Below are 13925 nucleotides of genomic sequence, written 5' to 3'. Positions count from 1 at the left end.
CCCTGGCCCCCTGCTAAATCCTTTTGTGTCTAGATGTCAATCACCTCTTGTAGTATTTGCCATTTGCACTGAAGCATTCTTAAATTCTGGATCACTAAGCCTCACAAACACAACAGCTACCCTATCAGCTAATTTTAGTATCTAGTTTTATTTTTTTACTCGTTTTTTGCCCCAATGTAATAGAGGAAAATAAATTTCCAGTGAGTTGCAATTTTCTTAATTTCTTTTTTAAAATGTACAGAGTTTTGAAAAAGTTCATGGAAAATGTGTATCATGAAAACACTATCCATGGGATTTCAAAAAATGCACTGAGACAGACTTAAGTTTTAACTGTTTCATAAATCTTTTGAAGTACCCTTAAATTATATAATATGCAAAAATCCAAGGGAAAAAAGATTGTATGCCCCTAAGCAAATGAAGGACATAAGACAATTGCTTTGTGGCAAAGCTGTTTTATTGAACTTCATGGGGAAAATGTAACCATGACACTATTCCACAACAAACGTAACTTCCGTTGAGACTTCATGAGGAAACATCTATCAACAACGTACTTTCCATAAAGCATTGTAATCAGCACATCAGGCTCTGGGGTCGTTTCCTTTGGTGTTCTCAAATTAACTGACTTTTCCAAAACACATCTGATATTTTCAACTAAAGGTCACAGATAAAATAAATTCATATATATATATATATATATATGTACATAAACTGTGCAATTATGTGCTCAAAAAAATTAAATAGGCATGTCCCACCATTTTGGAAGTGATTTCTCAACAATCAATGAGGTGTTTTATAAATATTTTGGAATATACCTAAAAGCTTTATCCCCATGAACTAAGTATGTTCTTTTTAAGAATAAAAAGATACATACAAAAAAATTAAAATAAGTTGTTACAAATGAGATACAAATATTTTTAAATTAATAAATATTAAAGTGAAAAAATAACTCCTCTTGCAGAACTGTAAAGAATACTATTAACTTCTTAGAAAAAGAAAGTTGATTTATTTTTTTAAAATCATGGTAACAATACTGAAAAAAACATAAGTATGCTTCTAAAGTCTGTAAACTTTCTTCTCCACTTTAGAAAATGTTTTGAAAAACAACAGTCCCTTCTTTAGAAAAACTATTATACCTTTCACATTTACTACAGCAGTCATTGTTGGACTATAAAAATAGTTACAAACCAATGTTAATTTAGATAAAAGTAAACAATTTTTACTTTTTAATTCTGGCATGATTAAGAAAAATGGGTTTCTCTCCCTAGATGCATGTTAAGCCAATACAAACTCTAATATTTAAAACTAATTGTTTCTTATAATTATTAGTGTCAGGTGAGCTTGTTTAATAGAATTACCTGGTTTTTCTAATGAAGTGTTCCAGTCAAGACCACGATAATGCCAGAACAAGATCCCTAAACTAGATTAGATTAAATGTTTAGCTAGTTTCCCACGTTGTGAAAATATGCTAAGTACAATCATCTTTTGGCTTCATTTCCTCTGAAATGATCAAGGAGAGCCATCTGTCAGAACTGGGAAGGTGCACACCTCAGTGAAAGACATGGCTTACATTCCATTTATGTAAATAGCTTCACAGCAAGTGTGCTATTTTCTATGTGCAAAGTCTTCAATTCACAATGAAAGTATATAGGGTGAAAAAAACTTGGAAATATGCTTCCCATTACCAAGGAACAGACAAGATATTTTTCAATATCTAATTTATTTCCCATACCAAGGAGGAATAGCTCGTTGTGGCCACAAAATTTAAACACTTTAAAAAAAATCAATATAACACAATACTATTACAGAAACACATGTCAACTCATAGTAATCAGGCACACCCTCAGAGCTATAATCCAACTAGAAGTTGATTTGTTAATTTAGCATCTAATCATTAAATTGATTGGGGAAGAGGAGAGAATGAGATACAGGACTTGAAATTACTAAAACCTAAAAATAAGCTCCCCTGTGGTAGCCAGGAGCCAGGTTCATGTTGACCTCTCCTCCAAATCACAACTCCTCCAAATACTCCCAATTTGTTCTCCTCACTTAAAGACACCAAAACAAAATACAAAGCATCTTTCCTTGCCACTTCATCTGGCTTAAAATCTGACTTATACTTGCATATTTTACTAGAACTTAGTAAAGATAATAATTTATTCTTTTGAAAATAATGATTTTTATAGATCTGATCTGATCAATTAGAACTGTCAAGCTTCTAGAACCAGTAGAAAAGTCATTCTTTATGGACTGAGACATAGAAAATATTCTATGCCTTCTTCTCCCCACTAGACCAAAGTCTTGACTCCATAATAACATACCGAAATACCTTGATAAAACAAAGAAGGAACTCAGGGAAGAGGCAAATACGAATTTCTATCCTAAAAGAACACTTCCCAAGGAAGGTAACAGTAGGTGTGTACTAACTTCTTACTTTTTTTTTTTCAGTCCCAGGAACACAGAATGAACAGGTACTGATTCTTAAAATCCCACCATGCTCTCATTTGAAGCTTCCTTCACTGGACTTCCAAAGAAAAAATATTCTGATTCAACTCATCATTTCAATGACATCTGAAACCAACTTTTTCCTTGTGTTGTCACAGTGACAAACTTCTTAAGTAGATACAAAATAAAAAGCATGACAATGATGTATACTAAAGTGTCAGGATGAGCCATTATATTTGAGAGTTAATCTTACGATTATCACTGTCATACTTCAAAAGTATTTCTTTAAGTCAAAATTGGTAGTATAATCAAGAGATATTTAGCACCAGCACGTCATTGCAGGCTTTGGTTCAGGCTTCAGGATAATTCCATTATCAGGGGGTTGACTAAGCATTAATGGTTTATGGCTCTTAAGCTTATGAGCCAAGGTCATAAATATAGCTTCCACATGATCATTGTCATTGGGGTTTTTAGCAGAAGTTTCAAACAAAGGCATACTGTGTGTATCGGCAAACTTTTGTGCCAAGTCTGTGGGAACCTGAATGGCACTTCTCAAGTCACATTTGTTTCCCACGAGGATCCGTGGTATGTCATTGGCTAGCAAATGCTGCTTGCATTCCTCTATCCAAGATGGCAGGCTGTGGAAACTGGCCATGTTTGTCATGTCATACACGAAGACAACAGCGTGGACATTCCTGTAGTAGTGCTGCACCATGCTCTTTCTGAATCGCTCTTGTCCTGCTGTGTCCCATAACTGGATCTGAAAATGAAATTTTTTTTAAAAAAAGAGGAAAACTGAAACTTTTATTCCAATTATACAGATTGAGACATTGAATTACCTTTGTATGAGCCTCAGTACTTCTTCACTTATACTTTGTTCTGTTCCCTTCTATAGAACTGTCTTTGTCAGTGCTGCCTATGGGATATGCATACTAGTCTCATTATTGTTAAATTGTAAAACAAGGGCCAGAAAAAGTATTTCAATTTACTAAGTGTCAGTAAATCAAGTTTGTTTGGATAAAACTATACTTCCAAAACTTATTTTAAGATGTTAACAGAAAATATATACATATATCAGGTTCTTGCAATACCTTAAGCGCTTAATTCCTATAAATTTGGTTACTAAATGTTACTCTACCTTTCAGTAGTATAATCTAAAATATTAGATGTAGGAAAGATTGTCATAGTTATGAGGCCCAGCCTCCAAATACACACACACACACACACACACACACACTATTCCAATGTCTCCTAGTAGAAATATGGGGAATTTGAGGAATAAAGATAAATATAACTCATCATATTTAGAATTATCCACTAGATAATTATCCAACCTTTGTTTAATTTCTTAAAAATAAAAGTTGAATCATGAGCAGTTCTGTCAGAGTGGGAAAGACTAGAGACAGATTTGCTTAGATAACTTTAAACTGAAAGGCTTATGCTATCTACAGATGTTCAACATAGTAACTGGATGCCTAACCTGGTGCCTCCTCATACAACAGTACAAAGTAGATGGAAATTCAGGGGGATACTGAAGATAGCCCAAAAAGTAGATGTAAGATTTGAGGTTGGCCGGTGCCGCGGCTCACTAGGCTAATCCTCCGCCTTGCGGCGCTGGCACACCGGGTTCTAGTCCCAGTTGGGGCGCCGGATTCTGTCCCGGTTGCCCCTCTTCCAGGCCAGCTCTCTGCTGTGGCCAGGGAGTGCAGTGGAGGATGGCCCAAGTACTTGGGCCCTGTACCCCATGGGAGATCAGGATAAGTACCTGGCTCCTGCCATCAGCAAAAGAAGACCTTTCTCTCTGTCTCTCTCTCTCTCACTGTCCACTCTGCCTGTCAAAAAAAAAAAAAATTTTTTTGAGGTTGTCAGAACATGCCCATGGGGGCAGCTTTGTGGCACTGAGAGTCAAGCCACCATGTGGGATGCCTGCATCCCATACTGAAATCCTGGTTCAAGTCCTGGCTACTCCGCTTCTGATCCAGCTTCCTGCTAACATGCCTGGGGAAACAGCAGATGACCCAAGTTCTTGAATTCCTGCCATTCACTTGCGAGATCCAGATAGATTCCCTGGCTCCTTGCTTTGGCCTGACCCAGCCCTGGCTATTTGTGGACATTTGGGGAGTAAAGCAGTGGGTGGAAGATCAATCTTTCCATTTCTCCCTTTCTTTCTTTCATTGCTTTTCTTTTTTTTTTAAAGATTTATTTTTATTTATTTGAAAGACAGAGTTACAGAGAGAGAGAGGTCTTCCATCTGCTGGTTCACTCCCCAAATGGCTGCAACAGCCAGAGCTGAGCTGATCCAAAGTCAGGAGCCAGGAGCTTCTTCTGGGTCTTCCACGTGGGTGCAGGGGCCCAAGGACTTGGGCCATTTTCCACTGCTTTCCCAGGCCATAGCAGAGAGCTGGATTGGAAGAGGAGCAGCTGGGATTCGAACCAGCGCCCATATGGGATGCCAGTGCTTCAGGCCAGGACTTTAACCTGCTGTGTCACAGCACTGGCCCCTTTCTTTGCCTTTCTAATAAACAAATAAATCTTTAAGAATGAGGCAAGATACTTACCTCTAATCACATACTAAAATTTTAAATGGCTCAAAGACCTAAATGTAGCAGCTAAAATTTTAAAGGTCTTTAGAGAAAACACAGGGTAAATCTTTGTGACTTTGGATTAGCAACAGTTTTTTAGATATGATGCTTACAGCATAAGCAGCCAAAAAAAAAAAATAGATAAATTGGACTTCATCAAAATTTAAAATGTTTTGGGTCAGCGCTATGGCATAGCGGGTAAAGCCGCTGCCTGCAGTGCCAGCATCCTATATGGGTGCTGGCTCGAGTCCTGGCTGCTCCACTTCCGATCCCGGTCTCTGCTATGGCCTAGGAAAGCAGTAGAAGGTGGCCCAAGCCTTTGAGCCCTGCATCCACGTGGGAGACCCAGAAGAAGCTCCTTGTTCCTAGCTTCCGATCAGTGGAGCTTCAGCCATTGTGGCCAACTGGGGAGTAAACCAGTGGATGGAGGACATCTTTCTCTCTCTGCCTCTCCTTCTCTCTCTCTGTAACTCTGACTTTCAAATAAATAAATAAATAAATAAATAAATAAATATTTCTTTAAAAATTTAAAATGTTTATGTTTCAAAGGTCAGTACCAAAAAAGTGAAAATACAACTCACAGGATGGAAGGAAATATATGCAAATAAAATGTATCTGGTACGGGTCCAGAGCCTTACAACTCAGTTAAAAGACAGCCCAGTTTAAAAACTGGTAAAAAAGATCCAAATCACACTCTCTGAATATCTATAAATGGTCAAATAACACATGAAATGGACATCATCAATCATCAGGGAAATGCACACCAAAACCTCAACAAAATACCACTTCACATGTACCAGAATAGCTCCAATAAAAAAGACAGACAATAGTAAGTGTGGTCAAAGATGCAGAAAAACTGGAACGCCCAAGCTTTGCTGGAGAGAATGTAAAATAGTGCAGTCATTTTGGGAAAGTTTGGCAGTTCCTCAAAAAGTAAAACAAAATATTACTCTGCCACAAAAAGCAGTGATGTGCTACGGATGCATGCAATAACATGGATAAACTTCCAAAACATGCCAAGTGAAAGACACCAGACACAAAAGGCCACACGTTCCATTTCATTCACATGAAGTATCAAAAACAGGTAGGCCCATAAAAGCAGAATAGAGACTGGTGGTCGCCAGAGGCTAGGGGAAGGGAATAAACTATTTTTTACACAATTCTTATTTTCATTTTATTTGAAAGGCAGAGAGACAGAGAAAGATCTTGCATCTGTTGGTTCACTCCCCAAATAACCACAAATAGCCAGGGCTGGGTCAGGCCAAAGTCAGAAGCCTGGAACACAATCTGGTCTCCCCTGTGGGTTCACATGGATCCAAGTGCTTGAGCCATCACTGCTGCCCTCCAGGGTGCACACTAGCAGGGAGCTGGACTGGAAGCTCAAACCAGGCACTCTCTGATATGGGCTGCAGATTAGCGGCTATGCCCAATGCCCACTCTGGAAATAATCTTTTTTAATGAGTACTGGGTTTTACTTTGGATTAAAGGAACTATTTTATCATTAGATAGAGGTGGTGGTTGCATAACATTGTAGATACACAAAATATCTGACTCATTCATTTTAAAATAGCTAATTGTATGTTATTTGAAATTCAAATTAACAAATTATTAGGAAAAAAAAAAAGATGAAACAGAGAGATGCCATAGGACCCAGTCAAATCTGGCACACTGAAGAATACTTACAACATATAATAACACAATGATTTGTACACAAATGTTCATTGCATCATTATTCATAATAGCCAAGAAGTGGAAGCAACTCAAATATCCATCAATTGATGAATGGATAAACAAAATATGGTCTATCCATTCAATGGAACATTATTCAGCCAGGAAAAGGAACAAAGTACTGACACAAGCTGCAACATGGATGAATTCTGAAAACTGTATGCAAAGTGAAAGAAGCTAGACATAAAAGGTTGCCATTTGTGAGATACTATTTACAACAAATGTCTGACATAGGCAAATCCATAGAGACAAATTAGATTAATGTTGCCAGGGTGTGAGGGAAGGAAGGGTAGTGAGTGACTGCCAATAGGTATGGGATTTCTTTATAGAGTGATGAAATGCTCTGGAATTAGACAGTGATAATGGCCATACAGTCTTTGTGAGTGTACTACAAATCACTATGTTGTATATATTAAAAGGTCAAATCTTATGGCATATGAACTATATCATTTCTCAAATGGTTGCAATGGCAGCTGCTGGGCCGGTCTGAAGCAATGAGCCAGAAGCTTCTTTCAGGTCTCTCATGTGGGCACAGGGGCCTAAGTACTTGGGTGTCTTCTGCTGCTTTCCCAGGAGCACTAGCAGGGAGCTGGATCACAATTGGAGCAGCTGGGACCTTGAATTGGCACCTATATGGATGTCAGGGCTGCAGGCAGCAGCTTTACCCACTATGCCACAGCACCAGCCCCCAGATTTCTTCTCTCTTAAAGGCATTTTTTGTAGCTCAGATGTCTACATATCATTTCATTGGTGAATAACAATTTATAATATCCTATATAATATCATATATATTTTGTTTAAATTTTAAAATTTAAAAGCACATAAAAGGAAATATGCCAAAATATTAATAATGGTTATTTTTAAGGCAATTTCTCCTATTAGTTTTGCTATTCTGTTTTCCAAACAAACATGCATTTCTTTAATAAAAAGAAACTACAGGAGTAGGAGTTAAGCCTAGTGAATAAGATGGCCACATCCCACACTGGAGTATCTGGGTTTCCACCCATGCAGATTTTGGAAAGCCAGTGGTGATGGCTCAAGTAACTGGGTTCCTGTCACTCACATGGGAGACCTGGGTTGAATTCCCAGCTCCCAGTTTTGGCCTGTCCCAGCTCCAGCCATTGCAGGCATTTGGAGAGTGAACCAGTGAAATGGAATTTCTCTTTCTCTAATAAGTTAAAAAAATTAAACTTTAAAAAAAAATTGCACAGAATTCAGCCCTGCCTCAAAGGACTACAGAAGTCCTCCACAAATGTAAGTAGTGACGATAAGAAAACCTTTGTTTTTGGAAGGGACTAACTCAATGATATTCCTATTCTGTAAATCTTGCTCAAAATTATTAATTAGTAAGCTAATGGGGCATTTAGAAAAGAAAAATGTTGTGAAGAAATTACTAAATCGCATCAAGACCTGGGCACAGGCACCCTGCTATGCTGCCTGCTGTTTTCCAGGCCTGCACATTGTGGAGACCAGGGCAAGCGAACAGAGAGGCTGCAGCCAAGAAAGGACAGGACAACAGATGCCAACTTTGACCAAAAGAGAGACTGACAGATGCCAGCAGAACAAACCCCATGACAGCCCAGAAAACTCCTGAGGTCTAGCTCTGAGTGGAGTTCATGGTAAGGAGGGAAGGCCACTCTGGAACTCTTTAGTTTGGCAAATGTTAAACTAGGATATTTGCAAAGTAACTTCCTCCAACTTAATACTTATATATTATAGGGAAGATGGCCCAACTGGGCCCACACTGGTATTACTTGGAATGTGCTAAGCCCCAGTTTAAAGTTGCTTATTCCTTTAGGAGAGATGGTAATGTTTTTTAAAAACAGGGAAAGGATATGCAGAGGAAAGCTAAGATTACTGCTCCCAAATTCCTCCAAGCAGTCCCACTTTTAAGACTGAAACAAATTCGAGAAACTTGGTGAGTCAAGGTCACACAGTTGGTGGCGATGCTGGGGTTGACTCGGGCCTCCCAACTCCCACTGCTTGCTTTCTTCCTTATCCCTTTCATTAATTATACATTAAATTCCTCATTTTAAAGAAAGTATTCCTTTTAAATAGTTGTAAGGTTTGCTATTTCTGTTAAGAAACTGAAGTTTATTTAAGAGTTTAATTTATCTTCATCTTTTTTAAAGAATTATTTTCTGTGTTTTTTTTCTAAGATTATTTTATGTAAAAGAGTTACAGAGAGAGAGGGAGAGAGAGAGGGAGAAAGCAAGAGAGAGAGGGAGAGAGAGAGGGAGGGAGAGAGAGAGATTGTCCATCTGCTGGTTCACTCTCCAAATGGCTACAATAACGAGAACTGGGTCAGGCCAAAGCCAGGAGCCAGGAGCTTCTACCAGGGCTCTCATGTGGGCAGCAGGGGCCCGAGCACTTGGGCCACCTTCTCCTATTTTCCCAGGCCATTAGCAAGGAGCTGGATAGGAAGTGGAGCAGCTGGTACACAAACTGGCACCCATTTGGGATGCTAGCATGTAGATGGTGGTTTTACCTGCTATGCCACAATGTTGGCTCCCAGTTTTCATCTTGAAAGGCAGAACAACAGAGAAAAAGAGACATCAGCTGGTTCACTCCCAAGGTGTCCTCAACAGTTGGGCCCTAAGCCAGGAGTCTAGAACTTTCTGTGTCTCGCTTGAAGATGGCAGCAGCCCAAACACTTGAGCCATCACCTACTGCCTCTTTTTTTTTTTTTTTTTTTTTTTTGACAGGCAGAGTGGACAGTGAGAGAGAGAGAGAGACAGAGAGAAAGGTCTTCCTTTGCCATTGGTTCACCCTCCAATGGCCGCCGCCGCCGGCGCGCTGCGGCCGGCGCACCGCGCTGATCCGATGGCAGGAGCCAGGAGCCAGGTGCTTTTCCTGGTCTCCCATCGGGTGCAGGGCCCAAGCACCTGGGCCATCCTCCACTGCACTCCCTGGCCACAGCAGAGAGCTGGCCTGGAAGAGGGGCAACCGGGACAGAATCCGGCGCCCCGACCGGGACTAGAACCCGGTGTGCCGGCGCCGCTAGGCGGAGGATTAGCCTAGTGAGCCGCGGCGCCGGCCACCTACTGCCTCTTGAGATGCATTCTAGACGTTGGACTAGAAGCTAAGCAGCTGGGATCGGAACCAGCATTGTGATATGGGATACAGTAGTACAAGCAGTGGCTGTGCTACAATGCTTGCTCCTATTTATGTAAAAAATTTAACATGTGCTTCCTCCTGGTCTCCCATGCGGGTGCAGGGCCCAAGGACTTGGGCCATCCTCCACTGCACTCCCTGGCCACAGCAGAGAGCTGGACTGGAAGAGGAGTAGCCGGGACTAAAACCCAGTGTCCATATAGGATGCTGGCTCCACAAGGCGGAGGATTAACCAAGTGAGCCACAGCGCCGGCCCAATAAAATAAATCTTTAAAAAGAAATTAAAATACCTTAAAAATAAAAAAAAATTTTTTTTGACAGGCAGAGTGGACAGTGAGAGAGAGAGACAGAGAGAAAGGTCTTCCTTTGCCGTTGGTTCACCCTCCAATGGCCACCGCACTGATCCGATGGCAGGAGCCAGGTGCTTTTCCTGGTCTCCCATGGGGTGCAGGGTCCAAGCACTTGGGCCATCCTCCACTGCACTCCCTGGCCACAGCAGAGAGCTGGCCTGGAAGAGGGGCAACCAGGACAGAATCCGGCACCCCGACCAGGACTAGAACCTGGTGTGCCAGCGCTGCAAGGCGGAGGATTAGCCTAGTAAGCTGCGGCACCGGCAAAAATAAAAAATTTAATAGAGTTGAATCGAGCAAACAATGATTCATGAACTGGTAGCATTCAGAACCAGTGTAGGTTCAGTGAGCTCCCAGGAAGCCACAATTTATTTTAAAAATTTGCACTTGGTTCCATATATCAGATATATACATTTCTACTCTACATACCAAAAGAAAAAATAGTTCTCATAAAACTAGTAAGTGTTTAGGCCAGGATTTAAACCTGGGCTGCCTGATTCTCTAGGGAACACTTCCTGCTCCAGCCACTCTAACATCCAGTCCCACTTCTGTTAGCAGCAGCCCATCACTCTGGGGAAACCACCCTCCCTGCTTACCACCCATGCGAACCCCTGGGCATGTGACCAAGGTCTAGCCAATCAGAACATGGCACTCCCCACAGCAACTATAGTTTAGGAATGGGCATGTAGGATGTTGCTGGAACTGGCCAGCAGGAACCAACTGTGGGGTTTTCAGTTATGTGAAATGAGAAAATTCCCATGTTGCTTCAACAAATTTGCACAGTCCTAACACAGAATTCTAAAGCATGGGGTTTCCCACTGATGAAAGATTCCAGGGAAGTAAATAATTCTCTCTCTTCTCACCACCTCTGAGCACACACACTAATGCTAGCATCTTTTTAAGTGGTCCAAGAACCACCCTTCTGAAATGGGCTGGAAGAACAATGGGAGCTCTGACCTGGTGCCAGGGACCCTTCACACTATGGGAAGGCCCAGGTCTGTGAAAATGAACCTTGTTTGTACTCTGTAGGTCCCAGGACCAAATCTCAGCAAATCCGAATTTCTCAGACCAGCTCCAAACTGGCCCAGGATTTCTGAGTCTAAGGGATCACAAGATTCTTGAGCATTCTTCTTAGGATACATCAACTGCTAATCTCATTTTCTTTTTTTAATAACTTATTTATTTTAAAGGCAGAGTGACAGAGAGAGATCTTCTATCTCAAATAAATAAAGTTTAAAAAAAAAAACCTCATAACTAGGGGCCTTAGCCTGCCGTGCTGACATCCCATATGGGTACTCCACCCTGGCTGCTTCACTTCAGATCCAGCTCCCTGCTAATGCATCTGGGAAGGCAGTGGAGGATGGCCCAGGTGCTTGGGTCCCTGCACCCATGTGGGAGACCCAGAAGATGCTCCTGGTGCCCAGCTTCAGCCTTGCCCAGCCCTGGCTGTTGTGGTCATTTGGGGAGTGAACCAGCAGATAGAAGATATGTCTCTCCCCTCCTCTCCTTGTCTTCCTGTATTCCTGCCTTTCAAATAAATAAATCTTTAAAAACACATATACACATCTAAAATACAAGCCAGTTACTAAAACCCTTTGGTTTTATGTTCAAAATACCTCTTCTACTTAGCTTTTTCTTTTCACTAGCTTCCCTTATCACCTCAATTCTGGGTTTCCAGGGCAGCTGACCAATCGCGTGGCCTCTGTACATTTTACACTTATCCCCTAGGTAACCACTACATGGTTTAGGAACTGAGCAAGACACTATTGGAAATCATGTGCTCGTGTCTCGTGGGCTTGAATAAAACATACATATTGGGGCCAGTGATGCAGCACAGCTTGTGATGCCAGCATCCTATATCAAAGCACTGGTTCAAATTACGCTTTCTGTTTCTACTTTTGCACCAGCTTCCTTCTATTGTTCCTGGAAAGGCAGAAGACGATGGTCCAAGTACTTGCCACCCATGTGCGAGACCAGGCTGGAGTTCGGGCTTCAGTCTGTTGCAGCCATCTGGGGAGTGAACCAGCAGATGGAAGATCTTTCTCTCTCCCCATTTCCCTCTTTCCAATAAATAAATCTTTTAAAAAATAATATGGATAAATTTTATGTTAACCTTTTTATAGATTCTGTTTCTTTCCAGTGAAAGTGCTAATGTAGTTCAAAGACAGAAGAGTGCAGAAAGAGGGCTAGGGAGGTTGTTGAAGGAGACTCTCAGAGCTGAATAAGGAAGAATTGCATGGGGCAAAATATGGGATAGGAGGTATATATTAGTTTGATGTTCATCACTATAACAAACACCTTAGAGTAGCTTCTTAGAAAAGAAAGGTTTATGGCCGGCGCCGCAGCTCACTAGGCTAATCCTCCGCCTGCAGCGCCGGCACACCGGGTTCTAGTCCCAGTCGGGGTGCCGGATTCTTTCCCGGTTGCCCCTCTTCCAGGCCAGCTCTCTGCTGTGGCCCGGGAAGGCAGTGGAGGATGGCCCAAGTGCTTGGGCCCTGCACCCCATGGGAGACCAGGAGAAGCACCTGGCTCCTGCCTTCGGATCAGCGCTGTGCGCCGGCCGCAGTGAGCCAGCCGTGGCGGCCATTGGAGGGTGAACCAATGGCAAAAGGAAGACCTTTCTCTCTCTCTCTCTCTCTCTCTCTCTCTCACTATCCACTCTGCCTGTCAAAAAAAAAAAAAGAAAGAAAGAAAGAAAGAAAAGAAATGAAACGAAACGTTTACTTTGGCTCAGTTTTGGAAGTTCATAGTCCAACACTGGGGAGCCCAATTGGTCTGGTGTGTGTTGAGGCTAATGGCAGAACATGCGCACAGTAAGGATCACATGGCAAGCTAGGGCACAGAGAGACAAGGAGCATGAGTGTTTTATTTTTGTCCCTTTATAGAGCTACCTTGAGGGGCCAATTTTGTGGTACAATGGGTATAGTCCGCCACCTGTGACACCAACATCCCATATGGGTGCTGGTTCGTGTCCCGGCTGCTCCACTTTCAATCCGGTTCCCTGTTAATGGCCTGGGAAAAGCAGTGGAAGATGGCCCAAGTGCTTGGGCTCCTACCATCCATGTGGGAGATCTGGCTGAAGCTCCCAGTTCCTGGATTTTGGCCCGGTCCAGCCCCAGCTGTTGCAGTCATCAGGGAAGTGAACTAACAGATAGAAGATCAATCTCTATCTCTTTCCTACTCTGTAATTCTTTTGAATAAATAAATAAATCATTAAGAAATAAATAAAATTTTAGGAGCTGGCACTGTGGCATAGTGGCTAAAGCTGCCACCTGCAGTGCTGGCATTCCATATGGGTGCTGGTTCGATCCCAGCTGTTCTACTGCCAATCTCACTCTCTGCTATGGCCTGGGAAAGCAGTAGAAGATAGCCCATATCCTTGGACCCCTGCATCTGCGTGGGAGACCTGGATGGAGTTCCAGGCCCCTGGCTCCAGATCAGCACAGCAACGGCTGTTGTGGCCATCTGGGGAGTGAACCAGGAGATGAAAGACCTCTCTCTCTCTCTGCCTCTGCCTCTCTGTAACTCTGCTTTTCAAATAAATAAATAAATAAATCTTTAAAAATAAAGTTTTGGGGCTGGCGCTGTGGCGTAGCAGGTAGAGCCAAAGAGCTTGCAATGCCAGCATCCCATATGGGTGCTGGTTCAAGTCCCAGCTGCTCCACTTCCAATCCAACTCTCTGCTATGGCCTGAGAAAGCAGTAGAAGA

At 42.1% G+C, this 13925-nt stretch overlaps 1 protein-coding gene and 1 pseudogene across 2 annotated transcripts in view; both read right to left on the bottom strand.

The window, feature by feature from the left end:
* LOC149124884 (carboxypeptidase E-like) overlaps positions 1–13925 on the bottom strand; it is a 237425-nt gene that overhangs the window by 95487 nt on the left and 128013 nt on the right. The window lies entirely within an intron of this gene.
* Positions 437–3217, bottom strand: LOC149124886 (ras-related protein Rab-33B pseudogene; annotated as a pseudogene). The gene has a single exon (XR_016211478.1). The product of XR_016211478.1 is annotated as a ras-related protein Rab-33B pseudogene (transcript).

The sequence above is a fragment of the Oryctolagus cuniculus genome, chromosome 8 (assembly GCF_051225735.1).
Source record: "Oryctolagus cuniculus isolate XC-2025 breed Fujian yellow rabbit chromosome 8, ASM5122573v1, whole genome shotgun sequence".
Lineage (NCBI taxonomy): Eukaryota > Metazoa > Chordata > Mammalia > Lagomorpha > Leporidae > Oryctolagus > Oryctolagus cuniculus.
This window is presented reverse-complemented; position numbering and strand designations above follow the sequence as displayed.